At 41.8% G+C, this 10,517-nt stretch overlaps 1 pseudogene; it reads left to right on the forward strand.

Annotated features, from left to right (window-relative positions):
* Positions 1–5,696: 5,696 nt before the first annotated feature.
* On the forward strand, positions 5,697–8,964 carry LOC129673423 (D-3-phosphoglycerate dehydrogenase-like; annotated as a pseudogene).
* The last annotated feature ends 1,553 nt before the right edge of the window (positions 8,965–10,517 follow it).

A 10,517-nucleotide genomic window follows, 5' to 3' on the forward strand; every position in this document is an offset into this window, starting at 1 on the left:
CTCTCTCTCTCTCTCTCTCTCTCTCTCTCTCTCTCTCTCTCTCTCTCGGCTTTTGTTGAGATGAGGAGGCTGGCGTATCATTGGTCAGGAAATGGAGAGGAAGCCTTTTTGAAGGGTTCTCAACATCTTTAATAATTTTGGCCACCTCTTTGGGCAACTTGATTTTGAGCCTCATCTTTCCATATATATCATCAATTAACCTGGTTGACATGTGGTTTCCCTCAAGCTGTTGCACATCATTATTACAGAATTTAAAAAGTTAGAAATTAAAACTTGCTGTACTCCTGTTGTATCTAGTAAAGAGTTTGCTGGCCATTTCCCATTAGTATCAAGCACAGATTGAAGAAGGCTGAAAACATCCTGCTGAGGTGTGGAGTATTTCTTGTTAGTCATTTTATTGGGTTTTTAGAGGCAGTTTAAGTAGGGTATGAAACCAGAATGACAAAACAAACAAACAAACAAAAAAACTTACTTTATAAACTCTAGCTGATGCAAGAAGCTTCTAAACTTAGGAGAGGTGAATATAAACCAAGACAGTAAAAGGCAGCTGAGCAGGTGAGAGGAAGGTCAAAGGGAAACAGGGTGACAAGAGCCAACAGACTTGCGGATGCAGTTAAGAGCACTGACACTGATTGCTCTTCCAGAGGACCTGGGTTCATTTCTGGCATCCATATGGCAGCTCACAACTGTCCGTAACTCCAAGATCTGATACCCTCATACAGACATACATGCAGGCCAAACATCAATGAACATAAAATAAAAATGCATTATTAGAAAAAGAAAAAAAATAGCCTTATCTGTAGCTTTTTTGGATGAATTCAGGTTTCCTATTGCTCCAGGTTTTGTGGAAATAGAGGTCATAGTTTCCAGCTTTAAGACTCAGTCACGTATATAGTTATGCACTACATTGTGATGTTCTAGCCACTGAGAGATGGTGTATGTGATGGTCCCAGAGGATTGTGATGGTGCTGAAAATTCCTAGTATTTAATGACACCTTAGCACAGCACATCACTCACATGTTTGTAGTGACGCTGATGGAAAACAGCCTACTGCCTTACTAGCCACATAAGAGGATAGCAATACAGCTAGGTACAGTATGCAATCTTGTTAATATGTTTTTGCTATACTATTCTAATGATGCCTTTATTTAAAAGAAGTTGACTGTAAAATCAAATGGAATTTAGCTGAGAGCTAAGTTACTACATTTTCAGTGCATCAAGAGCCCATGTTGATCACTGGTCCAAACCATGCAGGTTTGTGTAAGTACATTCTAAGGATGTAATCCCCTGTCAAGACACTCCTCAGATTATGTCTCTGTCCTTAGGCAGTGTGTGACTCATCCATATATAAAAAGAGGAAATGTAGAGGCCCATCTATCACCCAACTCCCCAGTGTTCTTAGGGTCTTTAAGTTTTGATGGAGTTTTTAATGTGTTTGTGGTACAAACATGATGGGAAAATGTAACTTGATTTAATAACTTTAGTGTTCCCTCACTCCTTGGAAATTCAGAACATTTCTGATGATGACTTTTCTCTTTATGAGGCTACTCTGAAGCAGTGAAGTCCCTGGCAAGGTACTTCTACATCCTGGAGAAGCAGCAGATGCCTCAGGATGAATAGAATCGTTACCAGGCTATACCCTTGAGCCTCATTTTTTGATGCGCAAGCACGCTCATGTGTGTTTGTGAGTAGGTGTATGCATGTGTGTGTATATGCATGCATGTATTATGGCTTGATTTGAAACATCTTGGTCTCCATTGCAGCCGTGTGTAAAGATGGGACCTGTGGAAAGTAATTGATTTAAAAGAGCTCTGTCCTTATCAATGGTAGATTCATAAAATATCTGTCTATTGGGAGAGGGTGGGAATTTCAGAAGATAGGCTGAAATCTATCTTGGTGGTATTTGGATTAAGTCAGTCACTGAGCTCATGCCCTTGAAGGGTTAATTTTGTCCTTACACTTCTCCTTTTTTTTTTTTTAACTGCCAGCTCATGATTTTTCCTCTGCTTCACTTGGACAAAATATTTTATCACATTCTCAGAAAAATTGAAGCCTGGTTAATATAAGCCAAACTTCTGAAACTATGAGCCAAAATCAAACCTCTTCCCCTTTAGTTTGGTTTTTCGTAGGTCTTTTTGTTTCGTTGTGGTATATTATGATACAAAGCTACAGAACACACAGTTCAAATTATTACTGGCTGCCAGCGATGGTAAGCAGGAGAGGAGAGATTGTATCAGTGTGATTTATGGGAATTTCTTTGGTGAAGGGTGAGAGTTATACTTATTTGTGGTTCTGTGAGTAAGTTTTAGTAATAAAAACAGTTGGTGTTGTCATAAACACACAGTGACAAAAGTAACATAAAACAGAAGACCCAAACATGAGTTCGTGTAGCTACAGGCATCTGATGTTTTAAAAAAGAGTATGAAAACATACAAATGGAGAAAAGACAGAATCTTTAACAAATGGTGTTGAGAAAACTGGATGTCCGCATGCCAACAATGATCTTGATCTTGGTCTCTGTTCTGTTGCTGTGAAGAGACACCATGACCACAGCAACTCTTATAAAGGAAAGCATTTAACTGAGGCTGGCTTACAGTTTCAGAAGTTTAGTCCACTATTTGCATGGTTGGAAGCATGATGGCATTTAGGCAGACATGGTCCTGGAGAAGGAGCTGAGAGTTCTACACCTGGATCCATAGGCAGCAGGAAAAGTGTCAATTAAACATTAAAAAAAAAAAATCAATGAATATAATTCACCTTATTAGTAGAAGACTAAATGAGAAGACACAATCATATTAATGAGCCTACAAGGGGCATTCAGCAGCTGGACAAAAATCATATAAAATGGGAACAGATTATTTCCATAACTTAATAAAGGATAGTTGTTTTACAAAACTCCCAGTGAATAATACTCACAGTGAGAGACTGAATGCTTTCTTGCAAACCCAGAGAACAAGGCAAAAGTATCTTAAAGGACCCATTTAGATGTTAATCTTAACATTTACTTGGATTTAACATCACACTGAAAGTGTTAATTTCAAGTTATTTAGACAATATGCAAGTAAAAGAATCTGCAAGAAGCAGATAGACCTGAAAGCAAGATTTGTTTTTTTATAATATATAACATTACACTGTAATATTAACCTTCTTTAGATATGTTGTTATAGTAATGAAAAATGGGTCAATCCAACTCAGAGGTAGTATTGTCCTTGGGTTTCTTTGTAGTTGTTGCAGACTTAGCTACCTCTGGGATGACACTACACTCTTACATTTCCGCCTTCTCCCACTTGCTGATTATGGCTGCATTATTGGTTATTACATCTGTTATTTGTTGATTTTATCTATACATATTTGATTTCCATTGTGTTAATGTCTTTTTACAATGGCCCTTTCCTAATTTCTATGGGTTACTTTAAAAGCATGTTAAGTTGAATATTAGTCAATTCCTTCAGTGTACCTTCTTGTGTAATAAACTTATTTAAAGACAAAAACAAACAAACAAAAAAAGAAATAACATTTATTTAGACAGAAAAGAGGAATTGTTAGAGGTTGGTCTGATTTGTGTTACTGGCCCTTAAGATCTGGTTACACCTATTTTTGTTTTGTAAACCTGCCTAAGACATATCTGATTGGTTGATTAAACAGCCTATACCTGGGCAGGGCAGAATGGAGTAGGCATGGCTAAGGTTCCCCGGTTTTGGAGGACAGAGAGGATCACAGAAAACAGAAGAAGAGAGGAAGGGAAACACAGGAATTAGAGGAAGGAGGAGGATATCATCATGTGATAGCCTGGAGAAGAAACCATGTGGGGCTGGGAGGAAGGACTCCAATAATGGTGTGGAAAGGCCCAGATGAAGAATAAAAGCACATATTTATTAATTATGGATGGAAGATAGGATGGTTAAGGAGGATGGCATTGAGGATGGTTAAGGTGGCTGGGAGATGGATGGTGAGGTGGTTCAGACAGCATAGGTAGGAATATCTGCCCGGCCCAGGTTAAATAAGGCAATTATAAATCTAACAGGTGTCTATGTCTTATTATTTGTGATAGTGGGTTAAAATATACTGCCATGATAATCTTAGGGCTAATAATAAACATAATATAGCCCAACACTCTATTTATTATTTTACGACAACAATGCCTCTTCTAGATTCTATAGCTACTAAATAAAAGCACAGAGCTAGGTGTGGGCTAGCACTTTCCTAGTTGTAGATCAGTGGGATTCCGTACACCCCCTCAAACATTACAGGCTCTTGGTTTCCTTCCAGAACTCGATGGCAAAAAGCTACTGCTGAAGCTCACACACTGAGACATGGATCATGGAGAAATTAAGCTGATGCTGACTTGGAAGCTTCAACTCTAAATGGCTAGCTTTCACGCTGCTGGAAGGTGCCACGCACGGTACTGTGGCAGAGAAGTAACCAACAGTCTGTGTTAGTGCATGCCCTTAATCCCAGCACTCAGGAAAAGCAGGCAGATCTTTTTGACTTTGAGGATTAGCTCAGTCTACATAATGACTTCCAAGCTAGCCAGGGCTACATAGTGAGATCCTGTTTAAAACAAAACAAAAAAAACCCACAAACAAATTAACAAAAATCCTAACCAACCAACCAACCAACTCATCAACCAATGTATCAACCATCACCACCAACAAAATCCAAAAGGTTCTTAATACATACCACACATCGTATAAAAACTGAATAAAAATGGCTCCTAGGGACTGGAGAGATGGCCCAGCAGTTAAAAGCACTTACTGCTCTTATAAGGGATCCAGGTTCAATTCCCAGCACCCACATGGCAGTTAAAAACTGTCTGTAACTCTGGTACCAGGAGATCTAACACCTTCTTCTGGTCTCTGAGGACATCAAGTATGCATATAGAATACAGACATACTTATAGGCAAAATGCCAATACACATAAATGAATCAATTAACTAATTTAAAAGTAAATCATAAATCTATTGAAAAAAACAATACTACATAAATTCTACAGAAAATTTAAGAACAAAAATCTGTTTATATGAGTTTTTAGATTCAATTGCAAAAGTACAGTTCAAGAAAGGAAAAAGCAGACTTGACTAAATGAGAACATAAGCCACAGACTGAGAAAATATGTACAGATCACATATCTGATCATGCCCACGATATTAAAGAACTCTTAAAACTCAACAATAAAATATCAATCTAATAAAATACTTTTTAGATGGGCAAAAGATCTGAAGAAACATTTTCCTCAAATTTTATAGTTAGCAAATACAAAGAGAACCACAACAAGACAGTAGCGGAAGCCCTTACATTTGACAACATCAGACACCACAGAGATGTGAAGCAGCAAGAATTCTCCCGACACTGCAGGGCAGCAAAACCATGGAAGTCTGTGATAAAAGCAATCACAAAGCAATCACAATCCTAAACCCTAGTAGTAACACATAATCTTTGCTACCTACACAGATTACACAGAAAACAACAAAAACAAAACAATCAAAAACTTTCTTTATGCATATTGTAGGCAAAACTAGACTAAGATTACATGCATGAAATTGGGGAAACTTTCCTAAGACCTAAGGAGTCCATGGCTTTTTCTGAGCAGCTATTTATTATAAACCAGGGTGAATAAAACTCACTTTCCGGGTTTCAGAAAATATCAGGGGCAATTAAAACAGAGACACAACTCTTATGTCTTATGTCTTATCCACATGAAAAACCAGATGGCAGAGCTTGGAAGAAAATCAACTGGTAAGTGAGCAAAGGAAATCTCTGAAAGGGAACAGCCAAATTCTTTGCATGTAACTCTGCCCAATTTTCTGGCGAATTCCTGATATACTCCTTCCTGCGTCGGGCAGACTCCAAGCAGTCACTGGTAGGCTAAAAGAACTTCTGTATGAACGGCAACTCACCACCACCAAGGGATCAGGCTAAAGCAATCACAACCTCCAACAGGCTTTAGAGCAGTGGTCCTCAACCTTTCTAACGATGCAGCCCTTTTAATACAGTTCTTAATGTTGTTTGTAAGCCCGAAAACATAAACTTACTTCGGGGCTAATTCATAACTGTAGTTTTGCTACTGTTATAAATCCTAATGTAAATATCTGATAGGCAGGATAACTTATATGCATCCCGAAGGGGTTGCAACCCACGGATTGTGAATCACTGCTGTAGAGAAACGACCAAATCATGAAATTACTAGAAATAAAAAAAAAGCAAGAACCCGTGTGTCACAAACAAGAGCATACATGACTTGTGGGGGACAAACCCTGGGAAGGAACAGTGAGTAGAATTAGCGAAAGGGTTCTGAAAAAACGATATGCCAGAATGAACAGCTATAAATTTCAATAGAGAAAAAGAAATTATTAGAAGGTGTGAAAAGTCCTAGGACTTAAAAATACACTATAAGCTAGGCGTGGTGGTGCACACCTTTAATCCCAGCACTCGGGAGGCAGGAGCAGGCAGATCTCTGTGAGTTCAAGGCCAGTGTGGTCTACAGAATGAGTTCCAGGACAGCCACGGCTACACAGAGAAAGCCTGCCCCAAAACAAACAAACAAACAAATAAATGAAACAAAATAAATCAGTAAAGAATGAAAATAAATAAAAATCAAATTAAAAAAACAACAACAACCAAATCAAACAAACAAGAAACCACAAACCATTACTAGAATAAAACATTCCACGGGCTGGGGATGTGGCTCAGGAGGAGAACATGCTTAGCATGCCTGTGACTTTGGTTTCAGTTCTCAGCACTGCAAATATGTAAGCAATCCAAAATGTTCCCCTAAATATTCATTGAGAGTTACACAGCATCTTATGTACTAAACGATGCTTGCAAAGCACTGGCACTGTGTGTTGTGGATGGAAACACCGTTTTGTTTTGGTCCCAGGTGTGGGATGTGGGACTGATTCAGATGGTCCACAGCAGCAGACTATTTGCCTCATGCACGCTCTGAGAGGAGCCCTTTGCCAGCTGCAGATAGTTTAAATCTGAGGACTCCGGAGAGAGAATAAATGCCAGAGCCCCGAAGAGTGTAAAGTGAGAAAAAGAATGAGGCTGTTTCTGCTTCCCCCTTGCTGCTTTCAGAAGTTGGAGATCTGAAAGGAGGATTGGACTGGCTGCAAGGAACTGGATCACCCTGACCAGCAGGAAGCAGCTAAGGAAGAACTGTGTGCACTCTTTCCCACTAACCCTTTCTCTCTCCTACCTGGTGTTGGGGTGTTGAAGGGATTGGGGTGGAGTAGGGAGAAAAAGATATAAGAAAAGTAAATAAGAAAGATTTTTAGGCCCAGTCGCTGGAGTCAGCCCTTCCTGCAGCTTCCTGGCCTAAAGTGTTTCTGCCCACCCAGAGCAACTGATTCTGAGGCCCGCTCCAGCAACGGCATTCACAAATCTGCGCAAAGTGCTCATCAGTGACAGCCTGGACCCCTGCTGCCAGAAGATCCTGCAAGATGGAGGGCTGCAGGTGGTGGAGAAGTAGAACTTGAGCAAGGAGGAGCTGATAGCCGAGCTGTAGGACTGCGAGGGTCTTATCGTCTGGTCAGCTACTAAGGTGTCATTGCTGATGTCACCAACGCAGCGGAGAAGCTGCAGGTGGTGGGCAGGGGTAGTACAGACATGGACAATGTGGATCTGGAAGCCGCCACGAGGAAGGGCATCCTCGTCATGAACACCCCCCAATGGAAACAGCCTCAGTGCTGTGGAGCTCACCTGTGGGATGCTCATGTGCCTGGCCAGGCAGATTCCCCAGGCGACAGCTCCAGTGAAAGAGGGCAAATGGGACCGGACGAAGTTCACGGGGAGAGAGCTCAACGGAAAGACACTGGGAATTCTTGGCCTGGGTAGAAATGGAAGAGAGGTGGCCACTTGGATGCAGTCCTTTGGAATGAAGACTGTAGGCTCTGACCCCATCGTTTCTCCAGAAGTGGCCGCCTCCTTCAGGGTTTAGCAGCTGCTGCTGGAGGAGACCTAGCCTCTCTGTGATTTCAGCACTGTCCACACGCCCCTCCTGCCCTTTACCAGTGCAAGAAGGGCGTGCGAGTTGTGAACTGCGCCCGAGAGAGATTGTGGATGAAGGCGCCCTGCTCCGTGTCCTGCATCACGTCAGTGCAGTGGTGCTCCACTGGATGTGTTTACAGAAGAGCCACCTTGGGACCGCGCCTTAGTGGACCTCGAGAATGTCATCAGCTGTCCCCACCTGGGGGCCAGCACCAAGGAGGCTTGGAGCTGCTGCAGGGAGGAAATCGCAGTCCAGTTTGTGGACATGGTGAAAGGGAAATCTCTAACAGCGGTCGTCAGCAACCCCTTACCAGTGCCTTCTTTCCACACACCAAGCCTTGGATTGGTCTGTCAGAAGCAGTGAGCACCCTGATGCATGCTTGGGCTGGTTCCCCTAAAGGGACCATCCAGGTGGTGACACAAGGAACACGTTTGAAGAATGCTGGGACCTGTCTGAGCCCGGAAGTCGTTGTGGCCTTCTAAGAGAAGCATCAAAGCAGGCAGATGAATGCTAAGCTGGTGAATTCTAAGCTACTCATGAAAGAAGGTGGCTTCAATGTCACCACCTCCTACAGCCCTGAGGTCCCAGGGGTGCAGGGCACTGGGGAATGCCTCCTGACTGAGTCCCGGGCAGATGCCCCCTACCAAGCTGTGAGCTTGGTCAGGGCACCACGTCCATGTTACAGGTGCTCAATGGAGCTGTCTTCAGGCCAGAGGTGCCACTATACAGGGGCCAGCCCCTGCTCACAGTCCGGGCTCAGCCCTCCAACCCTGTAATGTCTGCCGCCCACGATGACTGGCCTCCTGGCAGACACGGTGTGCGGTTGCTGTCCCACTATGGGCCTCTCCTCTCTGCTGCCCAGCCTGGAAGCGTGGAAGCAGCATGTATCTGAGGCCTTCCAATTCTGCTTCTGGGACTCGCTGGCCCCAGCAACTCAGAGGGTTCCTCTGGAGAAACCCACTCCCTGTGATCTATAGGGAGAGGAGAGCCCCATTCCTGGAGCATCTGAAGAATCTGGCCATCTGCCTGAAATAACATCTAGTAAAGAGTTTAACTCTAAATAATAATAATTTTTTTTTTAAAGTGTGGCAACAACTGTGAATGGGATATAGGACGTGAGAAGCAAAGTGTGGCTGTGCTGTGGGCAGTGTTTCCATTGGTGTTTGAGTCATTTCTATTTACAGAAAAAGGTAAATTGGGCATGGTGGATGATAAAACCAGGAGAAAGGGGTTGAAAGTGTTGGATTGGATGGAAACCAAAAACAGGCTATCAAAATTCAAAAGGGTAAGCAGGATGGTTAACAACTACCAACTTCACAAAAATAAGGCAAGAGAAAGTGAGAACCGATTCTTAAGTTCAATAATAAATTTAAGAATAAAAATGGAGTTTAGGTGTAAAGGAGCTGAATTAACCAATTAAACATCAATGATGGTAAGTTATATGTGGAAAAAATAAAACCATTTTTTTCCCCACCAATCTTCTCCCCTCCCTTCCCTTACCCTTTCTCAAAGGTCCCTTCCCCTTCTCCCTATTGTTCTTCTATTGAAAATATTTTTCTCATATAATATGTCTTGATTATGCTTTTCCCTTCCTTTATTCCTCCCAGTTCCTTCCCACTTCCCCTACCATCCAGATGCATTCCCTTTATAGCATTAGAAAGCCAACAGGTGCGGTGGAATCCATTTTTAATCCCAGCACTCAGACAAAGACAAAGGCAGGCAGATCTCTGTGAGTCCAGGACAGTTGGGGCTCTATCGCACGTCTCTAAATACTGAAAGGGAGGAAGAAGAAGGAGGAAGAAAGGAAGAAAGAAAGGAAGAAGAAGAATTCTAAGGGATAATAATAAAACGAGATAAAAACTGACATATAAGAATTGAACAAAACAGAAGAGCCCAAGAAAAGGCATAATAATCATGTGTTCAGGAATCCCATTTAAAAAAAAAAAAAAAAAACAAAAAAAAAACAAACCCAAACATCTGATAGCCCTCTACCAGATGTTTGGTTGGTAAAAATCTTTCCCACTTTGTCTAAATGATGTTTTTTGCAATGGAGAAGCTTTTCAGTTTCATGAGGGTCCACTTATCATGTGTTGATCTTAGTTCCTGAGCTGTTGGTGTTCTGTTCAGAAGGTCTTTTCTTGTGCCAGTGAGCTCAAAGCTCTTCCCTACTTCCATAAGGTTCAGTGTATGTGGTTTTATGCTGAAGTCTTTGAGCCATTTGGAGTAAGGTTTGTGCAGAGTGATAAGTATGGAGCTATTTGGATTCTTCTACATGCAGCCTTCTAGTTAAACAGCACCATTTATTGAAGATGCTGTCTTTTTTCCTGTATGTATTTCTGGCTTCTTTATCAAAACTCAGATGTCCATAGGTGTCTGGATAGTGTCTGTGACTTCAGTTTCATTGATCAATGTGTCTGGTTTTATACAAACACCATGCTGGTTTTAATTACTGTAGCTCAGTAGTACAACTTGAAATTGAGGATGGTGATGCCTCCAGCAGTTCTTTCAGTATTCAGGAGTGCTTACGTTA

Source organism: Psammomys obesus, unplaced genomic scaffold, assembly GCF_907164565.1.
Source record: "Psammomys obesus unplaced genomic scaffold, mPsaObe1.curated_primary_1811, whole genome shotgun sequence".
NCBI classification, from domain to species: Eukaryota; Metazoa; Chordata; class Mammalia; order Rodentia; family Muridae; genus Psammomys; species Psammomys obesus.